At 37.9% G+C, this 23,119-nt stretch overlaps 1 protein-coding gene across 2 annotated transcripts in view; it reads left to right on the forward strand.

Annotated features, from left to right (window-relative positions):
* Positions 1-743: 743 nt before the first annotated feature.
* LOC113109751 (neuroligin-2-like) overlaps positions 744-23,119 on the forward strand; it is a 40,180-nt gene continuing 17,804 nt past the window's right edge. The window contains exons 1-2 of one of the 2 annotated variants that reach the window (XM_026273495.1): positions 744-1,198; positions 1,320-1,474. The gene's annotated coding sequence lies outside the window, so the exon portion shown is untranslated. The remainder of the gene's footprint in view (positions 1,199-1,319; positions 1,475-23,119) is intronic. The other variant, XM_026273496.1, reaches the window with a different exon arrangement.

Raw genomic sequence — 23,119 nt, forward strand, 5'->3', positions numbered from 1 at the left:
TCAGTCATAAAGGTACAATGGTTTCTCTTGCAAGTATCACAAAAAATATGCAGTTATATGCAAAAATATTATTATATTTGGATTGTTCTACTAAATGTTTTTAACAATACATCCATGCATACTCTGCAAAATAAGTTTGGGATTTTTTCATCTGTTTTATACAGTATGTTTCCAAAATAAAACTGTTGTTTTACAATTTTGAGCATGTGGTAGTTTATTGCAGTTGATTGTAAAGCCATTGCTGCCAGTCATTAGATTTTTAGCCTTTATCATGTACAATGTTGATCTAAATGCAAACTAGGATCTAATTGAACATACAATTGTGTATTTATATATGGTGCAAGGTACGACGGTGAAACAACATCATGATTTTAACATTGATCCAATCTGCAAAATCGAAAGGTAATTCAACATTGATTCAACCCTGGTACCTGATGTTGTTTCAGCATTAAATCATTGTTGAAATGCCGGCCAGGAGACTGCCTTTTACTGTTTGGATAGCGACTAGCAAATAAACAGTTAATAGTATCAGGAAAATTATTACTAGTGAAACTGAAAAAAATTAGGAGACTAAATGACTTGAAATTATTGGAGCTCTAGAAAAAAATATATATATATGTGCAAACGGCTTGCCATAGCGCGTGCGCGTGTAAGGGAGTGAGTGAGAGAGAGAGAGAGAGAGAGAGAGAGAGAGAGAGAGAGAGAGAGAGAGAGGCGGATATCGGGATTCTGGACTTCTGAATCTTGACAGCTGTGCGTGAAGTGCGAGATGGATATCTGAGAGACATACATCCTTATTGTTCCCGAGTGGGAATAATAGGCTAATAATAATTATCGCTATTGTCAGTTAGCGGTGAGAGAAAGGAAGACGAAAGTCAATAGATTTCCCACCTGTACGCAAAAGAAGAGGACTGGTTTATGAGTGAGACAGACTGAGAGCAGATGAGAAGTCGTGCCACCGGATGGTTTTTGTTATTTGGTGTTCTTTGATGCACGAACGGACTCTGAAATGGGTCGCCATGACGACAGAGCGCTGAGTTAGCTGCTAATGCGTTATACGCATTTGTTTCTGTTATTGTTTTATTTTATCATTTCCCTACCTCCTTTATAGTGATAAAAATATGTTGTAACCTCGCCGTCAGAAGACACAGGTGTTGTCAGATAAAACGAAAGAAAAAGGAGGAGGAGGTGTCAAGAGGTGTTTATTCCCCATTCTTTATTCCATTTCTTAATTTCCCCTATCCTCTTGCCTTTTTATGTCTTCTTTCTTTTCTTTCCGTTTTTCTTTTATTGTTTTGGGAACGCCGACTGACGCGAAGAAGGCAAATTGATGTGCGAGAGCCTGCGACACATTCATGACGAATTACCTCAGAAAAAAATACCGATGGCATAAACACCGGGTTCAGCACTGAAGTACGAATAATCACCGGGAAAGAAACGGAGACGCATCGACTACAACATCCCTTTCATCGCGGTAAGCGGGTTTCTGTTTAGGCTAGTGACAATGCCCCTGAATTTTCGAGATACCCCTACCGGAGGTAGAACTAAAGCCAACAATGTTTTTCCTCATCTCTAAGGTCTCCCATATATGAAATGGATTCTTGGCTAAAAATATTTTACTGCTAAGATTGTTAAATTAACAGATATTGTTATACACCACAAAACCAATAAAGGACTAAAATATAGCCTGTCCGTATGGGAGTTAAGGCATATAAACTAATGCAGATCAATCACACAAGCTCTGAGAGCTTTGAAACTTGACATGTTTGTAGTCAGGAAGTTGATTTAACTACTAGAAAAGACTGAATGTGAATATCTTGATGTATGGAATAAATAGACACATGTAAAGACATATCTAAAATAAGCGGACATGCACAAATTTAATATCTATGCAGAATGTTTTCATTTACTTTGTGCTTGCTTTGCCTGGCATTATTATAGAAACACATATGATGGCTTGTTGGAAAGGTGGGGTTGTGCTGAATCCAGCAATACCAAATATGTAAATATATAATAAAAGAGAAGTGTTCTGTCACTCAATGTATGAGGTGTCCAAAATGAATGAAAATGGAACACTGACATAATTGAGTCCAAACCCATTCATTATCAGTGGTGAGAAGAATGTTGACAAATTCAAATATAAGAGACATCAAAAAATATTTAATATGGCACCTTGTACTATATGGAAACAAAGATTGAAATCGAAAGATAACACCTTACCATAGCACAAACAGGAGACCAGGAGTTTTAACTTAATGAACGTTTTAATAAAACTATAACTTAACTGCACACAATACAACTTAAATTACTGTCTTAAATAAAACAAATGGCAATCTAACTAAAAAAACAAACACTTCGAGGAAATGAGCCCTGTCTTCTCAGGCTGTTTAGTTTATTTTCTAGCAGCAACCATTTGGAACATCAACTGCTTTTGGTAACCATTGGAGAAGGGTCTGGCTGCAGACTTGCACTTGCACTCTCAGACACTGCTTCTGCTAGCGACGTCACTTGCAGTCTTTATTTTTTATTTTGTTCTATTTATTGATAACTTTTTGTTTGAATTTCCCAACATTTTATAACAGTTGCCATGTGGCGAAGACAAGAAAAAATAAACTAAATTACAATGTCAATTGCAATCGCTACTTGCACTCTCCGCTACCTGTGACTTCACTTGCAATCAACACAAATCTTGCATGTTGCCAGTGGAGACAAGACGCTGTGGTTGTGATTAAACGATTAAAACTAATTTAGTACTATAACGTACAGGGTCCTGCAAGAAAAAGACAAGCACAGACCTTGGCCACAGAACAGCAGAATATGAACGCAATGCACAAAGTCTTTCGTTAAGCGTTTTCCTCCTGTAGAAAAAAACTAACACTTAATGTGGCATAATGTATTCAGACACATTAAGTTCAATTAAAAGACCAAATTCGATATATAGTTATTATTCAATGTACTACAAGGCACGCAAATGGCTATGAACACAATGTGCAAACTTTGTCCTCCCATACAACATAACGCTTAATGTGGACTAATAACAGACTAAGATGATAAAGACAATTTAGTAGGCCTAGCCTAGCCTATATGTCTTGTTGTTGACTCTAAGTATATACAGACCCGCAAATATGAACGGGCATTATGCATTAAGTGATTTTAAAAGGATCAACTCTGTACAGGCAAGCAGACGAGTACAGAACGCAGTGCGTTAAATTGTACATTCAACGTTTTTCTCCTATAGAAAATCATTATAAATAAAACACATAATGTAGGTTAATGGACAAAGACAGTGATATAAACAAGTTGTAGACAGTTTATTCTATATTGAAAAATGCTTAATGTGAAACTTTGCGTGTTGCGTTTATTCTGGGCTCACCTGCTTGCCTGTACATATTAGTTATGTATTTTAATAAAGTAGAGAAACATTGAGTTTGGCCTTTCTCATCTATGTCCATTATGCCACATTTTGCAGTATGTGAGGAAAATACTATATACATATTCCTTATATTAATGAACTGTACATTTAATTTGATATTTTAATAGCATCTTAATATATTAAGCCATGTTAAGTGTTTTGTTTCTACGCTTAGCTAGAGACGTCACAGGTAGCGGAGAGTTCAAGTAGCAATTGCAAGTGACATTGTAATTTAGTTTCTTTTTTCTTGTCTTCACCACCTGGCTTTATAAAATGTTGGGAAATTCAAACGAAAAGTAATAAAAAAAAATAAACAAAATAAAAAATAAAGACTGCAAGTGATGTCACTAGCGGAAGTGCAAATGTCTGAGTGTGCAAGTCTGAGAGTGCAAGTACAAGCCTGCAGCCAGACCCTCTTGAAACATTTTGGGGTCAACCCCCCATGATGTTACAACTGCAACACACCACTCATCCACATTGTCATCAGTGACAAAGTGGGTCATATTTGGACAGTCAGGGCAAGAGCAAAACCCTGTGCAGGTCAAGCCCACAGAAAGACACTGGCATTTGGTGGCATCGGTGCAGTTTCCGTCTTTACAGTAGAGGTGGGTGAACTCCTTTAGGTGCTGGTGCCTTCTGGAACATCACAGATTAAATGCAGCCACCTTCTCTGAGCCTCCATCCTCTACAAACTGGGATCCAGAGAAGAGTTTTGGCCAGGTGGCTGGCATCTTCTGTTGGGGGTAGATTTGCTGCTGACACCTCAGCTCATCCAGGTTGGTACAAGGATGCCCATCTTGGTGCCTCTTCTTTGTCTTTCAAGATCTTTGATTGAGTGTTGGTGGTCATATCTATCAAAAACTATAACGACACAGCTGTTACCTTCCTTTCCAATTAAAGTTGCGATCTTTTTCCAGACACACTCACCCAGGTCATTGTATGTTTGAAAGGCTGAATCATTGAGACTTTGAAGAAGATCCATGCCATCAATGATATATGCTGATGGTTATTTTACACTTGGCAGCTGCTGTTGTCTTCTTTATGCTTCCATCATCAAAAAACAAAGAGGGTGGGACAAAATCATGTTTAATCTGAGATACGAGATTTTTATGACTTGGGAGCGGGGAGATACGAGGTTATGCACTCATTGATAAGAATGATACAGACACAGACGTCGCTGCTGCCAGCAGTGTTCATCAAAGTCTGCGGTCGTGTCGAGCCTTTTGACAAGAGATAAGGCTTTAAGGGGTAACTAAACCCCTGGTCAGAGCCTGACTCCACCCACTGGCAATATTTGAAAAATGCTGAAAAGTGGGCAGAGCACAGCGGAGATAGAGGGGACAAACCAAGGGCAGGGCTGAGCCGGTGGGGCGTGAACCTGAGACCCTCAGTGAGAGATTAATTGACAGCTGCTGTTAGAGTCGCTAAAATGGAGAGTGACTCTAGTGACGCAAGTAGTTTTGCAACAGAGCGTTCATTTGAAGTAGAGGACTTTTCTCCCCCACCTTCACCTGAAGTGGAGGATGTCGAGGTGTCTGAGGACACAGGGCCAGGGCCTGAGCCATATCAATTCAAGCCATTGGCTCAAACTGCGGTCTTAACTCCCGGATTCTGATAGGCATCCGATGATGCTAGCGAAGCAGTGCCAACTTTGAGTCAGTAAAATAATTATAAAAACAATAATTTAATGCTGGTATCCAAAACATTTAATTCAATACAAGTAGAATTAGAAATTAGATACATTTTAAAACTTCAATGCACATGTATAATAAGCCTAGTAATAATAACCCTAGTACTATCGATCATAACATACTTCTACAGAGACTGGAAAACTGGGTTGGGCTTTCTGGGATGGTACTCAAATGGTTCAGGTCATACTTAGAAGGGAGAGGCTATTATGTGAGACTAGGAGAGCATAAGTCTGAGTGGACGTCCATGACGTGTGGAGTGCCACAAGGGTCAATTCTTGCACCGCTCTTGTTTAGCCTGTATATGCTTCCACTAAGTCAAATAATCAGAAAGAACCAAATTGCCTATCACAGCTATGCTGATGATACCCAGATTTACCTAGCCTTATCTCCAAATGACTGCAGCCCAACAGGAGGATCTTTGATGACATCTTTGTACGCATACGCGAGTGGTTGTGTGGCAACAAAACAAACAGTATGGCGGGCTGTAAAGACGCAACGAGCACTTTCAAGTGAGTTAAGGCCCGTTCACACCAAGCACGATAACTATAAAGATAACTATAAAGATAACGATATTAGCGTCCACACCAGCGAACGATATTGTCTGTGTATTTTAAGCGGACGCGGCACGTCTGCTGCTTTAAATTCTCGAGCTCATTACAGCAGGATTGATTCTGATTGGTTGGCAATGTTTTATCGTTAATCAGGGGGAAAAAAAATCATTCTGAAAGTGATTCCAACGATATAGTTTCTCTGTGCCTTTATCGTTATAGTTATGGTGTGGACTCTGCTATTCTTTCATATTGAGAACGATTTTTAGAACTATATCTTTATCGTTATCTTTATAGTTATAGTGCTTGGTGTGAACGGGCCTTTAGCGGGCAAAATCCTCAATATATAAGCACTTTAACATCTGGGGAAGTCGTGGCCTAATAGTTAGAGGGTTGGACTCCCAATCGAAGGGTTGTGAGTTCTAGTCTTGGGCTGGACAGAATTGTGGGTGGGGGGAGTGCATGTACAGTTCTCTCTCCACCTTCAATACCACGACTTAGGTGCCCTTGAGCAAGGCATCGAACCCCCAACTGCTCCCCGGGCGCCGCAGCATAAATGGCTGCCCACTGCTCCGGGTGTGTGCTCACAGTGTGTGTGTGTGTGTGTTCACTGCTCTGTGTGTGTGCATTTCGGATGGGTTAAATGCAGAGCACAAATTCTGAGTATGGGTCACCATACTTGGCTGAATGTCACTTCACACTGAAGACCGGAGGAGGTTTGGAGAGAAGCTCAAAATTTGTTTTGGTGACAAAATCGAAGCTATTCAAAGCCCATATGAGATCTGGGATGACAAAAAACGTTGGTCCGACTCGCCAGAGTCTTGGCCACCAATCTGCTGGGGAGACATTTATTCTCATTTAATAGAAACCCCTGGACCCTTCACTCATGAAAGATTAAAGGCTTTCAAAAGTCTGAAGGCCTATGATTATTTTGTTTCTCGAAAAGTTGGGCCAATCTTTTCTGCCAAACAGAAAGCAGTGATTGGCTAAAAGCAGAGGTTAGACCTGGCCAAGCAGAGTCACAGCATGATTCGCTTCTCCCGTGGGTGATCGCCAAAGAGAACGGCGAAATAATCACTGCTCACTGCGACTGCAAAGCCTTGTAAGTCTTCATTGACCAGTGTTCTTATTTACTTATTTATTTACTGAAAATGTAGTGACTGTTGTACCAATTCAATTGTTTTCAGTGTGAGACTTTCAATGGTTTCTGTACTAATGGTGAAAAATTGTATATCACAGCTTACACATTTCTCCTTCTTTCAAATCCAGTCTTGGAGAAATATGCAGTCGTGTAGCAGCTTTAATGTTTAAAGTAGAAGCAGCTGTCAGGATAGGACTTACAAATGCTGCATGTACTAGTGAGGCTTGCAGCAAAGCACAGCTACAGAATGATGTGAGGAACATAGTCTGGGTGCTGTGGATTGCGGTTTGGGACACCTGAATCAGAAAGCGAAAACATATGACTCGGTTGATTTGACTCATTTTTATTTATTTTTATTCAATCTTCTATAAATACATAGTCACTAAGACTTACCATGAACAAAATGTGCCTCACAAACTCGTTCAGAAGCTGCAGGCTTTCTTCGGAACGTCCAGGTTCAATCGCCTAATTGCACGCAACCATTTCTTTCATTTTTCGCTATCCTTTTCGGAGGGAATTCGAAAAAACTTTTTATCAGGCCCCCAACTAACCGTACAATCGACCACACAGCAAGAGTGAACCATCCTCTTCTCTAAATCCTCCTCCAAACGTGCAAAACAATCAAATTACAGGTATCTAGCGGTGTTTCCTGCCACACGATTCCCATGATGCAACGCGACAAACATAAACAATGACGTCACAAAAGATCCGCCTATTGACTCCCTCTGCCAATGCATTGATAAAATTAATAGTTGGATGTGCCATAGCTTTCTTCAGCTAAACAAGGAAAAAACTGAAGTCACTGCATTTGGAAACAAACATGAAGTGTTCAAGGTGAATGCATACCTTGACTCTAGGGGTCAGCCAACTAAAAATCATGTCAGGAATCTTGGTGTGATTCTGGAGACCGGTCTGAGTTTCAGTAGTCATGTCAAAGCAGTAGCTAAATCAGCATACTATCATCTCAAAAACATTGCAAGAATTAGAGGTTTTGTTTCCAGCCAAGACTTGGAGAAACTAGTTCATGCCTTTATCACCAGCAGGGTGGACTATTGTAATGGGCTCCTCACTGGCCTTCCCAAAAAGATCATTAGACAGCTTCAGCTCATGCAGAACGCTGCTGCCAGGATTCTGACTAGAACCAGAAAATCTGAGCATATCACACCAGTCCTCAGGTTCTTACACTGGCTTCCAGTTACATTTAGGATTGATTTTAAAGTACTTTTACTCATATATAAGTCACTAAATGACCTAGGACTGAAATATATTGCAGATATGTTCACTGAATATAAACCTAACAGAGCACTCAGATCACTAGGATCAAGTCAGTTAGAAATACCAAGGGTTCACACAAAACAAGAGGAGTCCTCCTTTAGTTACTATGCCGCCCGCAGCTGGAATCAGCTTCCAGAAGAGATCAGATGGCTAAAACACTAGTCACATTTAAATCTAGACTCAAAACTCATCTGTTTAGCTGTGCAATTATTGAATGAGCACTGTGCAATGTCCGAACTGATTGCACTATATTTTCACTGTTTTTTTATGTAAAATCATTTTCTAACTGTTTTTAAATTCATTTTAGTTAAGTAGTTTTTTTCATAATTTTAAAAGTTTAAAAATTGCTTGTCTTTATTTTTATTATTTTTCTTCATGATTATTTTACTTTATTTTATGTAAAGCACTTTGAATTACCATTGTGTATGAAATGTGCTATATAAATAAACTTGCCTTGCCTTGCCTAGTAATAAGTAGACATTTAAAATACATCAATAACTGATATCATAGTTTAAAATAGATAAAATCAGAGTTAAGGCTTGCTTTATGTGTTGCTCGACGAGGATTTCTCAATCGTTGCGACTTTAAATCCTGAGGACACAAAATGCCTTGGAAGCTCCTGCCACGGAGAAAGAAGAGGTGGAGTTACGAGGATTCTCAGACAGTTGAAGTGTCCAATGGAGTTAAGAGATTTGCTCTCAATCTATTTTCAACACTTTAGATTGTTTACCACGTGGGGTTTGACCAATAGCATTGAATTGTGAAAAAATATGAAATAGACAAAATTTGGACATGCAAGGATTCTGCCCGTCAGTGACGATATTTTAATAAAGGTGTTACATTCCAATGTTAACCTGATTCAATTGGATCTGTGGTTCATATGAATTGTATAGTATACTGTGCCCTATGAAATGTATCATTATTAAATGTATCATAAATATAGATCAGCACTTACCTAGTGTAAGTTACTTTGCAGTAACCATGAATTTGTCAACATTCTTCTCACTACTGATAATGTGATTTGGACTTGAGGCTATTTTGTCCAGCGTTCTTTCATTTTGGACACCTCATACATTGAGTGACAGAACACTTCTCTTTTATCATATATTTACATATTTGGTATTGCTGGATTCAGCACAACCCCAACTTTCCAACAAGCCATCATATGTGTTTCTATAATAATGCCAGGCAAAGCAAGCACAAAGTAAATGAAAACATTCTGCATAGATATTAAATTTGTGCATGTCCGCTTATTTTAGATATGTGTTTACATGTGTCTATTTATTCCATAAATCAAGATATTCACATCCAGTCTTTTCTAGTAGTTAAATCAACTTCCTGACTACAAACATGTCAAGTTTCAAAGCTCTCAGAGCTTGTGTGATTGATCTGCATTAGTTTATATGCCTTAACTCCCATACGGACAGGCTATATTTTAGTCCTTTATTGGTTTTGTGGTGTATAACAATATCTGTTAATTTAACAATCTTAGCAGTAAAATATTTTTAGCCAAGAATCCATTTCATATATGGGAGACCTTAGAGATGAGGAAAAACATTGTTGGCTTTAGTTCTACCTCCGGTAGGGGTATCTCGAAAACTAAAGCACTTTTTGACCATTTGTCACTAGCCTAGTTGTCTGTTATTATTATACATATATGTACATTTGCACGATGTGCGCGAGTAACGCGTCTGTATCGGTTTGGCGCACCGTTCACGAAAGAGATGTCTAATTAGAACATCTAATTAGTGTTTAATAAAGGTGCGCTTTTGTCAGGCAATTCCGACTACCATGGCCTGTTGATGAGAAAATAAAGGTTTTGTGATTGACACACTTGGCCAATATCCCCATATCCTACTATTTATGCCATGTCTCGTCTGCTTCAAAGAAAAACGACGCGTTCTTCATATCTAGATCAAATGATCTCGGCGCGAGGTTGTCGCGTGGCCTTTACCGGCCATTTGCGCCTCTAATTGCATCCATCGCTCGTCCCTCTGGCAACGTGAGGATTGATTTATTTTTGCACTTGATAGATAATGGTAATGCGCCCTGAATGATGGCAAACATCCGCAACCCACGGACTTCCCATCGCCTGTTAAATGTTTAATGACATTTACGTAAGTGTGAGATAGGAAGGAGCAAAGACAACCCACCTAACCCAACTGCACACCCACGACGCCCATGCATGCATAGGTATGGAGGTGTATAGGAAGCCATGGGTCTCACAGAGGGGCACATTTATATGCTGTGGTGGTTGGGCAGTGCTCTGTCAATGGCAGAATTCAGCACAGACAAGGAGTCCTCTGTTCTCCTGGAGGCTGAGGATGTGCCTGTTTCCAACCCAAGTGCTGGTTGATCGTTCTAATGTCTGATATGACCCGATGTAGATTGTTTAGTGCTATTAAATCTGTCTGCTGTCCTTGTATGATGTAGCAGAGGTGAGGTCTCCATGCTGCTCAAACCTTTCCATTCTTTGCTGGAGTTCTGCTGCAGTCCGTCACGTGGATTGAGAAAAAAACTAGTAGTTGATTTCAGAGCATGTGTCTATGTGAAGCATTCAGCTTTCAGACTTCATTTGTGTTACTGTGCACATCCATGTAACACCGTGCACATCTGTGACCCATTCTAATGAGGACAAAACAACAACAACAGATTATATATATATATATATATATATATATATATATATATGTTGATAAAAATAAGCTAGCTGTGGTATATTGTTTTTGATGATTTACAAACATAAATTATGTAAGGACCGGAAAGAAAATAATGTTTTAAAGCGCTTCAGACCAAGAGAAAGATCTAAGTGATGATTTAGATTGAAAATGACTGATTCTATATGTAATTCAATAAAATATTTGTTAACAATTGTACATTTAATTTGGTGACAATTGCGTTTTCAGAATACAAAGACAAGGCCATGAAGCAACAACAAAGCACTTGTTAGAGACTAATGAAACTCCTGTTACATTAATGTCATAAAATACTATTCAAGTCACAATGATGGATAATGATCAGTCGTTCGACAATCTGAAGTTTTGCTCGTTGTTTTTACAGGGTCAAGCCTTTGTTCTATTGCTGCAGTTCGAGTGCATTATCACCTCTCCCATTCTTCTTTCTGCTGTGTTCATCTGAATGCCTACATCAAACCTGATTTTTTAATGAGTCTTACAATATGTTGATAGATGGATGAAGCACAGCCGGAATGCCCTGAAGTCGTTACTGTGAGCAGAACAACGTTAGAGTGCTGTGTACCCAGGGCTGGAGTGTTTGTGATGTAAGGGGGACAAAGAATTGCTTATGTCTTAGTTTGGCCCAGGCCTCAGAACGGGTAAATAATGAAGAAAAGTGCAGTGTTAGCTTGATGTAACCCCCTCCATGTGCCCTTCTGTGCAGCCTGTGGTTTGTGTGTGTATGCCGTCTTGGGAAGCACTCACATGGACTGCAGCCTTATTAATCTTTAAAATTCTCTGAGCACTGGGCAAAACGCAAAGAGATGGGTAAAGACTTGGCCCCTTTAAAATGGAGTTTATGAATAAATCAGAAACATCTTTATTGTTTGGTGCTAGTGTCTGGCAGTGATGGACAGCTGTAATTTTGAGAACAGAACTTAGGTCTTGGTTCAGAGTGCTTTACTTATTCACTTATGCAAAAGAGGGATAATTATATTAACAATTCATGATGACAGTAACAATGTTTCCTTTCTTTCACCCCAAGGAATACCCAAGGTCAGAGCATCTTTTTTTTTCAGTTCACATATGCACAACATTATTCGTCAGACATTGTCCAGTGTCCATGCGGAATTTATTGGAAAGCTTTCATCTCCCACAAAAGCCCGACCCCTGTCTAGTCTTGTAAACGCAATGTCAGTGAAACTGCAAAATGCCGTTTTTATTCAACATTATTATCTCTTCGTCCTAGGACGCAGCATTTGAGCGTACAATTGAACAGATAAGCATTTCTGAATGTTTATGCCTCGCACAAGCGGGCATTATAAACCTTCACTCTCCTTGAAGTGTCACACAACTCTTCTTTTACATCTTTCAAAGCGGCCGTGACCTGTGAGTTGGTAGCGGTTGATTTTCTGCAATAATGTCTGAACGTGGTACACGCTTTCTGAACTGCACTTTGTTGTAGTAGAGCTGCGGCTGCTGTATTGTGTGGCCTGATGTGCTCAGACATCTGTGTGCCATTATCTCTGTCCCAGCATGTGCAGCATGATCCGCTCACTGTAGACAGCATTGCCACAAGCAATGAATCATCGGCTGAACCTGACAGCCCCCTCCCGTCTAGATCTATATTTCAGCTTCAATACATGATATGTGGTGCCCGTTGCCCGACAGAGTCCTACCGTTGTTCTGAGCTGTAAATGCACTAATAAAGCTGTAATCTCCCCTCGTAACTTTACCTGGAGGTGTGTACCTCAACTAGCTCCTTTCAGGAGATTGCTGAGTCAAGTTTCCTTCCTGTTCTATATGACAGATGCAGAGACATCTTTTTAGAGAAGCTCTGAATTGACTTTACAGCTCTCTCAAATAATTCCTGTCCGTCAGAAGTCTGGAATCCACTGATAGACATGCTAAATGCCACATCTGTGGTCTATCTTTCTTGGATAGAAATAAAAAAGGCAGGCATGTCCACTCATCTTGAGTTTTGCCCAAGACTGAAAGAAACTGTTATTCGTCAGGAAGATATTTTTTTAGGATGGTGCTGAGCTTTAAAGTTGCCTAGAACATCACGCTCTCTCGCTCGCAGCCTGAATCCGAAAGGAACAGAGAGGGAAATGAACTAAAAGGACAAGAGTAAATGGAGAAAACACAAGTGAAGTCGGTGGATCACCCTGTGGTTCAAGGAGTAACTGTTGATGGTGGGAAAACAGATGCAGTTTCTCCCTGCTGTTCTGAAAACTGTATTTAATTATTCATTTGTTTGGAAACCGAAATCACAACAGGGGCTACGTTGCGGCTTCAGAGAATTTCTGGAGGTTCATTAGTCCTGGAAAAACTCCAAACAAAATGGCAGTGACAGGAAACAGACGAATGGATGGTCCGTTTCCATCCGGTGTTCCTTGATTTAGTCAGAATTTGATCTGTTAAGCTCTCTGGTTTAGTAAAGCTTCTGTGCACTTTAAGTGTGCTGCCTTCATTATCTTACCATAATGGCATAAATCCAGCGTTACGAATTAATTACAGAATGTAAAATGTGTCCTATTTCAGGCACAGTAAGTTGCCCTGAAGGTGAGCATCTGGCTTTGTTGCAGTGTGTTTTTAGAGTGGAAAATGCACCAAAAAATTATGTTGAATAGTAGGAGTTTGTCAAGGGTGTATGTTTAATGACTCATTCGCCATTACAAGAAGACAAGAGTGAATGGTGACACTCTCGAACTGATATTGACATTCTGCAGGTTCATTTCAAGCCAATTATGGATGAGGTGATGATTGTAAAATTGCGTATTGATCTTGGGTTTTAGTGTGGACCCTCCCGCCCTTGAGTGTTAAACATAGTTGAGTGCTGCCCGGTGTAATCACATCAAGAAACCTCCCCAAGATTCTTCCTCTCACTTCCTCTCTTCATTCTGAATGTGGATTGTCTCAGTCTCTCTGCAATGCAATTGGTTCTCCCTCACCCAGTGTCTTTGGTTGATGAAAGTTCCTAGACTTAGTCCAACAGGCTTTGAGAGAATCCAGAGATTTTTGATGGTTGTGAACTACAAGAAAGGCAAACTCTGTTATGGGCTCATGCTAATATAGAACCAAGATCATCTATTTCTAGGTTCAGGTTTCTTTATTGGCATCATTGTTATGGGGAAACAACGGAAGATTTCCATTGCACAATTGGTTCTTCACATTAAGAAAAAAATTGCTTTGTTTTAGAATTGGTTCTTTTAAGAGTGTAGATTCTGTAAAGATTTTGGGAGGTAATGGATGCCAGAAATGTTTTTTTTTTTTTAGAGTCCTCCTCTCTGTATTACTGTATCAATAGAAGTACTACGTGCAGCTGTCGCCTTGGAATGAGGATTAAAAGCTTGTGAAAAATTAAGGCCAGTATTCGTTTCATAGTTTTGTAATGCTGTTGTTTTGTGTCTCCGGCAATATGTTGGTAAACAACTCCTGCACTTTTCCATTTTTCCTACAGATGGAGTGAATGCAAGCTGCTCTGGCAACATTTTATTTTTTTATTTTTTGAGGAAGCAGGCAGTAATGACAGAAGCATTGGATGATGTGAGAAAATATAATAGCATTTCATTTCCAAACCAGCTTCAGCAACGACTTCTAATCATGCGTGTCTTCACATAGCAGGCGTTAATATCTCCTGTGCTAATGTGAGAATGAAAAATAGCGACATTATGAACCTGAATTAATAATAAATACTAACTATTGATTGTCTTGCTGGTTAAGTCATTCTCAGAATGCGTAAATCGATCCGTTACTGACTGAGTTCTCATCAACAACTCGTGCACTGACATTCAAGTCTAGCAGAGATTTTTTAAAATGCTGTTTTCTATTTTGTATGTGTTAAAAACGCAGTGCAATATTATTTATGCATTCCCTCAGATTATATTATACGCTAAAACGATCAGTTTAAACTGATTAGAGAAATTTAATCTACAAGAAAGCTCTCAAACATGCTCTGGTGTGGATGCTGAGCAATTTGAAATTTAACTGCATTACTTCTTGTTTGACCTTTAAGCCGGGATGTAGAACTAATGGCTCCATAAATTTGTATCCAGTAAAGTGTTAATGTGCCTTGTAGACTTTGGGTTTATTTTTTAACAGGCAGCTAAAATTCCAAGTGTAATTGTCCAGTACCTGAACATCATTCAGTCATGTGCAGAAATCATTAAATTGACCATTGCATAATGCGAGAAAGGTTAAGTGACAAGAGAGAAGAATTGCTACACATGCAGCGTAGTTTTATGTGTCATGCCGGTGTATCTAAATGTTGTGGAAATTACAGTCCACTCTATACAAGTAAAGTGGAATATTTAGTGGCAGAAACAACAAGGAAAAAAAAGATTCCATAACTGCTCTCAAAGCTGGCTAGCACGGCCCGTAGATGTTTCAGCACCTCTTCCTCGTGGACAGCGACAGATTTAGAGCAGGCATGTTGATGGGCCTGTTCCAGAAATTAAATGAAGCTGCCTAGTTTCTCTTGCTGCCAAAGTTGTGTTTGATTGCTGCACAACAAGGAAGTCATCACTTAGAGTGTGGCATTAATTTTTTTCTGCTCACATTTAAAGTTCATGAATGGTGTAGCTTAAAATCTGAAATATTTCTCTGTGTAGAAATATGTAGTTTTTGGCTCTTTGATTTGACAATGAAGAATAAGCTTTTCAATACTTTATATCTTTGCTAGGTATTATGTCTCTATTTCTTGATTAGACAACTACAGTCCACTTTTTTCCCCATATCCTTTCGTCACTCTCTCTCTCACAACCCATTATTTTGAAACGGAACGACAGAATAGCTGAAGTCCCAAAAGGCTGATAGCATATCACCATGTTAGCAGAGGGATCACCCATGTACTTCAATCACTCTCATGGCTACTGCCATTAAACCAGGCGTACAGCATGTCTGACTGACAGCCCTGTCTCTGAGGGAAACAAATAGGGCCGGGCCAGCCTCTCGACCCCCAATCAATATGCCTGCCCAGCTGGGACCAGTGCCACCAATCACTCTGTCTGGAGAGGGACGGAGACAGACAGGACGCCCGAGAACTTGACTTGTGCTGTGTTTAGCGGTAACTGTGTTGAAAGACAACATGGCTGAGAAAATGTTCAAACATCCCCCGAGGACAGGAGTGTGATGTTAAAGGCGGAAAAGTACACCACTACAGTTCACTGAGTGATGCTCATGTACAGTGAGTTGAATTTCTCTTTGCTTTTAAAATATATCTCTATTGTACAGCCATACAGTAAAAGCCTTAGCAACAAAAAAGATATGTTCTATATTGCATGTCAGATTTTTATCGCTCTTTAAGCTTAAAAACGCAATGTTACTGTTAAAGCGCTCATCTCTCTCCTTCTGGCCTGCTACTTGTAGCGAGTGGTGATTTATAAAGCCATGGAGAGGCCGACGTCCCCCCTCCAATGTGGAGCGTCAATGCGTAATTACTTTGGAAGATGGATGGGGCCCATCCAGGCTGTCCTGGACCCTGAGTTAAATCACAGCCCCCCTTCTTTCCTCAGGGTTCATGTACACTCACAGAAACAGCCAACATCTTAGCAACGAGCGTGGCTCTGTTTCACCCATTCATATTGGTTCTCGCTCATACACCTTCTCCTTGTGCACCTTACATCCATCTAACAAGACCAGATGCCAGAGATCAGGTTCATTTCCCTTCTGAGGGTGAATGCGAGAGGCAGAGAGAATTGAATGAAATGTGAAGTAGGTGCAGAAGATAGAGCCAGTGGAACTGATGCGTAGACATAATTTTGGACAAATTTAGCAATTCCCAGTTGACTGCGACAATCTCAGATGTGCAAAGAGTCAATTAGTGATTATAAAGTACAGTTTCCCTTACCAAAAGGTAATCTAAATTATGTGTGTGTTTGTATTTGTGTGTGTGTGTGTGAGAGAGAGAGAGTTTGTGTATTCATTTACTGTAAGATAATAAAGAGAAAACTGTGCCATTGCTATAATAGCATGGTATTATTTGATTACGACATTCATATATCATGATTTTGAAACACCATTATTTGGCTGGTGTTTTTAAAGGTCAAGGACCACCAAAATGCTGATTCTTTCACAAGGGAACCCCATTTAAAAAATGTAAAGGCAGAAAATTTCAAATGCCATTTCAAACTCTTTGTATATTATGTTTGTATGTTATGTATGAGTAAAATTGTAATAGATACAACTAGTGGTCGACCGATATATCGGCAAGGCCAATATATCAGCCGATATTTGGCATCTATTTAAATATCGGCATCGACCGATATGTTTTCCTTTTTGGCCAACTAGTAATAGAAAGGCATACATAATAATTTCTAGTTTACCGTCAACATTCAGAAAATACGTGCTTATATAATTTAATCAAATGTTTGAATGACTAATAAACATTTGATTTTGCAAACTTCGAATCCAGTTGTGAGATCTTGTTAAGTGTTAAGTGTTGTTAATTTGTTTATCGCATGTTCTCTGTGTGATGGTCGTTCTATGTGAATTGAATGCGGACATTAGGAGAATTCAGCTTCACTGAAGACGGGTGATCAACAAACTTTAAACTTGAAATTATGCTGTGCTTTATGCATTTTTTCTAATGCAACATTCTTGTCATTTCCACTGTGTGCTGTATGTAAAATGAGTGTTCCCTTGGCTTTATTTTAAAAAATATGATTCCCAATGCACACAGACTTCCCAGAATACTGAGTACCCGGTTGGTTACGGTGTTTACTTACTTTTTATTTATTTATTTATTTATTTATTTATTTATTTATTTATTTATTATTTATGAAAATTACTTTGTCATCTGAAGTATATCTGTTTCTTTGACACATTTATTTTTAACCCATTGTCAAATTATTAAAAATGTCTTAAATATTAATTAAAATAAATAAAATTACATCAACTTTATATCGGCCATCGCCCCCCCTGTTTTCCAGGATATCGGCATCGGCTGTCCAAAAAAATATATCGGTCGACCACTAGATACAAATGTAAAACTTTTCAAATTTATTGAGGAAGCAGCACTGGTCTGATTGTTCAGATAGGTGATAAAACACTACGTCCTGTTAACAGCAGGAAAGCTTATTGTATTCATATGTGAACATAAAATATTACAAACACAACTGTTGAATCAGTCAATGTAATACATATTTCGTAATGGTCAGACATAATAAAATGTGACATGAATGATATTGCATTAAGTGTACATCACGTTGCGCCTCGCATTATGAAAATAATGTTACATATAGACAGTTTGATGTTGAATATTCATCCAAATTACAGTGAACAAATAATTTGTGTGTTAAAATAGCATTCGTGTGTTCAAAATGTAAATAAATGCTTATATTACTGCAATGGCCATCAGAGCGAACCAACCCCGTGACATCATAAATGGTGGTACTGCAAGATGGGAGCGCCCTTGCTCCAAAAGCTATAACAAAACATCCTTTTTTCTTTAAAATGATTACATAAATCAATCATGTTTGTTAAATATTTTTTAATTAAAGTGGAAATCACTTTACTAAATAATGTCAACGTTATCTATCCATTAAATTACTTTTTATTGAATGTTTCTTTGTGGAACCAAAAATGGTTCTTCTATGGCATCACTGTGAAGAACCTTTTAAGCACCTTTATGTTTAAGAGTGTTGGATTCTAGTTTGAAAACCCCTTCTGTAAGGAACATCGTCATGTTCTACTAGCTTAGTTTAAGGGACATCATACAAAAACACCATGTTACATATTGTAAACATCACCTCTTTAACTGCACATACTCTTCCTTTTTTAAACCTGCATATAAGCACTGTACTCATTCATATGGAAGCGCACTCAGATGCATGCATGTGCCACAGTGGAATTGGTGTTTTTAGCCAAAGCTCTGTCTTCTGCCTTCCTCTGAGCTCCTCGGTTAGGGCCAGTTAGCTTGGCTAGTGCTGAAGGTTTAATCCCTCCCTCAGAAATCTGTGGGTGCCTCTAAACAGAAGAGAGTGGCCTCGGGAGACTGCAGCCTGGCTCTCCTCTGCTGTCTCTCTTGCTTTCATGTGTGGGTTAACTCGCTGAGGTTGCAGGACCGGCGAGGGGCGCTGGCGAGAGCTGGAGCTGCTTTTTAAGCCGTGGATGTGTGTGGGGTCTGCTGGGGAATTTGGCATGACTGTCTGCATGTAGTTTGGCAGGCCTAGACTGTACAGAGGCTGGATTTAATGATGCCAGAGAGAGAATTTGATACAAAAGGCAGAATAAGAGGAAAATCTGTGTTTCTTGGTGCATAGACAGTCAACTCTGATGCAACCAGCATCCACAAAAAAAAAAAAAAAAAACTTTTGCTTGAAGCCTGAATGTATAATGTAGTATAAAGCTAATTCCTTATGGACCTTATTCAAAGTAGACACCATTTAATCATATGAAAATGAAAACAGGGATATGGAAGAATAGATATACAGTCTGTTCAGTGGGTTGTGCTGTTGTCAATCATCACAAAATGTGATTTAAGTACAAAATAAACTTAAGATATCCTGTCAATAAAAAAGCACTGTTCATAGCCTTGATATCATTCATAATGGAAAGAAAACTAATTAAATGTCATACTCTTCACAGCAAGGATGGTCACACCACCACCTGATAAAATATAACATATAGGATATAGAAAGTAGGCCTGGGTGATAAAACGGGATCAATATTTATCAATGGTACTCCTTTATTGATAACGATAGAAATAATATTTGATATCGTGCACAAATGATATAGTGGCATAAATAATTATGAACAAAACAGCATCACATAGTTATGCATTTTTAATACAAAGACCCGAATCGCCCATCACACAGATTGCATTTAAAAACATATGAGACGCAGTGAAAAGGAATAAACCTCCACAAATTTGTGATGTGTTTTGTGTACTCGATTGAGCAAATCGAGGGAACAAATTAGTAAATCGTGCAGAAAATTTATAAATCAAGGGAACTAAATAGTAAATTGTGCGCACTATTTAGCCTACTTTTTTTTCCTGTATGTCATGTGCGGTGTTCGTCACTATATCAAAAAAAAAAAAAAAAAAGTATATTGCTATCGAAGAAGGTGTACTGTCGATAAATATCGATACCATTTTAGTGCCCAGGCCCATGTTGTTGCATTTTAATGTTTTGTGAGTCTAGCCCATGAGAGGCACCACTGCTGCATTATTCATTCAAAATATTAGAGAAATATAGTAGCTCAATACTGCCATTTACACAGTACGGATATTCAGCAAATTTTTTTAGACAGACAATTATGACTGCCAGAGGTAGGTAGAACACCCAAAAACTGTACTCAAGTAAAAGTAAAAGTACTTCTAGAAATATTTAATCAAGTAAAAGTAAAAGTACTAATCTGAATAGTTACTTGAGTAAGAGTAAAAGAGTATCGGATAAAAAATCTACTCAAGTAGTTAGTTACTAGTTACTTTGGGTCATATATACTGAGCCTATTTTTATTTAGATATATAGATAAAATGTATGTAATGTATGTGTGTGTGTATAAATATATATATTCCATCAGCCTTTACTCCAGTCTTCAATGCCACATAATCCTTCAGAAATCATTCCAATATGTTGATTTACTATCAATGATGTTCTTTTTACCTTTCTATACATCAAATAATCCTAAACAAAATGTCATAGGTTCCAAAAAAATATTAAGCAGCAAAACTGTTTCCAGCACTAGTAATAATTAATTTAATAATAATTAATTAATATAATTAATTAATAATAATAATATTTTTTAAAGTATGTATTATTTATAAATAACCTCTGACACAGAGAAGAGAGAAAATTCCTCACATGACCGCTAAGTTACCGAACATCTGAACATAACGAACCAAATGCACATTGACAGAAGTATATGATGCACGCAGAAGTATATTTCTGCAAGTGTAAATATTGTGGAAATATCATAATTAATTGTGTCTAGGCATATGAGGGTCATCATGTGACATGCAGCCACAACAGCATATTGGCAAATTATTATTAAGCACTATTTTTTTTTTTTTTTTTTCATTTTTATTAGAAACATTCCCAGACGCATGAACTATATAATGAAATATCTCGATTCTCGCATTTCATAGAATGTTAATAATGATAATATACGATGGTCAAAGTAGCCTAATTATGTAATTTATTAAAAAAACCCTGTCTGTTTACTTAAGTAACAGATATAGGTGCCATGCCATAACATATTTTTAATATGAATGACTTTATATTAAATGTGAATTTAACATTGAAAGTTAATGTGATTTAAAAATTGCTACTAATTTCATTGTTCAGAAAGAGAGCAAATAACATTTAAATTATCAAAGATAATTTTCACTGACAGTCTACAGTTCAATCACTCTCAGAAACTCCCATTAAAATCTCTGAAACTGTTAACACTGTGAGATCAATATCTTATTTACAGAATCGTACACACATCTGCACTTTGTTGTTTCTGATGAGAGAATTCACCAGAAAGAGGTCTCCAGTCAGCGAGAGTGAAGGAAGCACCGGCATTTTAGTGATGAATCATCTGAACGCCTCTGATTGGCCATTGCATTCAAAAGCTCAACAGAACCGTGTGTGATTGGTTATAATGCGCAGCGCTGTAAAAACGCATTTATCTCTGGCTCAGTGCCAGCAAGCGATCACAGATCTGAATTTAGCAGCTGATGATATGACTTGCTGAACGCACTCGCACCGGTGTGATTGTATTAAAATTAATTAAACTTTAATCGGCTATTTTTTGTCTTTTGGAAGCTGCATTCAACTTGACTCCCCTCTGTTATAAGCCACACGTACAACAAACTAATGTCACAGGTATCGTGTACTGTAATCGAATGTAGCCCAAGTTATGACCTGTTGAACAGTAGACAGCACACATGGTGTTCATCTAATAAATTGTCTCTCCAACGCAAGCAAACAATAGCCTTTGCAGATTTGCTTTCAATTCAGTGAAGTTCCATAGCCCCGTTTTCAACGCTGCTGATGATCTTAAACGTTACAACTCTGAGTGAACCGCTTCAGATGCTCAGCATGTGCGACAGGGAACTGAACGAATCATTCAAACTGATTCATGAACCAATTCACTCGTTTTCCAATTGGTTTGATCAGGCCTTTGAACAGAATTGACTCAAAAGAATGATTAATTCGCGAATGGGCATCGCTCATTGTGCAGAGAAAAGTAGATGGCGCGTTTGGATCAAACTGAAGCATTAAGATAAAGTAACGAGAGGAGCGTCACCCACAGTAACGAAGTAAAAGTACAGATTGTCCCCCCAAAATTTTCTCAAGTAAGAGTAAAAGTACCCAACATAATATACTCCAAAAAGTATTAGTTACCCCCAAAAATTACTCAAGTAAATGTAATGAAGAAAAATGTAACTCATTAGTACCCACCTCTTTTGACTGCTGCACTTGCGTCTCACATAAGAGATGTATAGAAAGCCATGCAAAGTTTAAACAGTTTTAAACTTTTAGAAAACATGCCGCAAATTTGTGGAGTTTTATTCCTTTTCACTGCATCTCATACAGTGTGTTATCTGCGATTCGGCTCTTTGTTTAATTATGCAATACATAAATACATGATGCTGTTTTGTTCACAATGATTTATGCAATTCTAAAATTATATTTGATTTATATATGTTAATATATAACGTAAACGTTATGCACATTTTTATTTGGTCGATTATTTCATTGCATTGACAATTTAATATGCTGCATTGTTTTGCTCATTGCACCCTTCTGTGGTCTCGGGAGACGAGCCAAAAATTTCCTCAAGACTTGTTTAATCTGCATATAACATATAAAGAATAGTTGTTTAAATGTTAATTTGTGGTTGACTGTTAAAATAAAATAAAATAAAATAAAATAAATAAAAAATAAATAAAATAAATAAAATAAATAAAATAAATAAAATAAATAAAATAAATAAAATAAATAAATAAAATAAATAAAATAAATAAATAAAATCTTGTCTCAATAAATTGGGTAAATTAAAAACATAGTGGTTAAATTTAAATTTGTTTTTCCTATTGTGCTTTGTTTTAAAAAAGGTTATTAAAAAGTTTCAATAATTATCGATACCGTATCATATGAAACATTATATTGTTGATAATTTTTTTAGCTATATCACCCTACCCTACTGATGGATACTGATGATCCGACTATGTAAAATGCCTAAAAACACTAACTTGATTAAATTAATACTTGGCTTTAATAAATAGAATATTGATTACATTGTTAATGTTAAAATATATACATAATTGTTTTCTTTGATCTGATCGTGTAAGTAATATTTATTTAACCAATAATATGTGACTGGGACATGAATGTACCTGTACATTTGATTTATTTTTATATTTTTATCAGTTATCTTTT

The sequence above is a fragment of the Carassius auratus genome, chromosome 10 (assembly GCF_003368295.1).
Source record: "Carassius auratus strain Wakin chromosome 10, ASM336829v1, whole genome shotgun sequence".
NCBI lineage: Eukaryota > Metazoa > Chordata > Actinopteri > Cypriniformes > Cyprinidae > Carassius > Carassius auratus.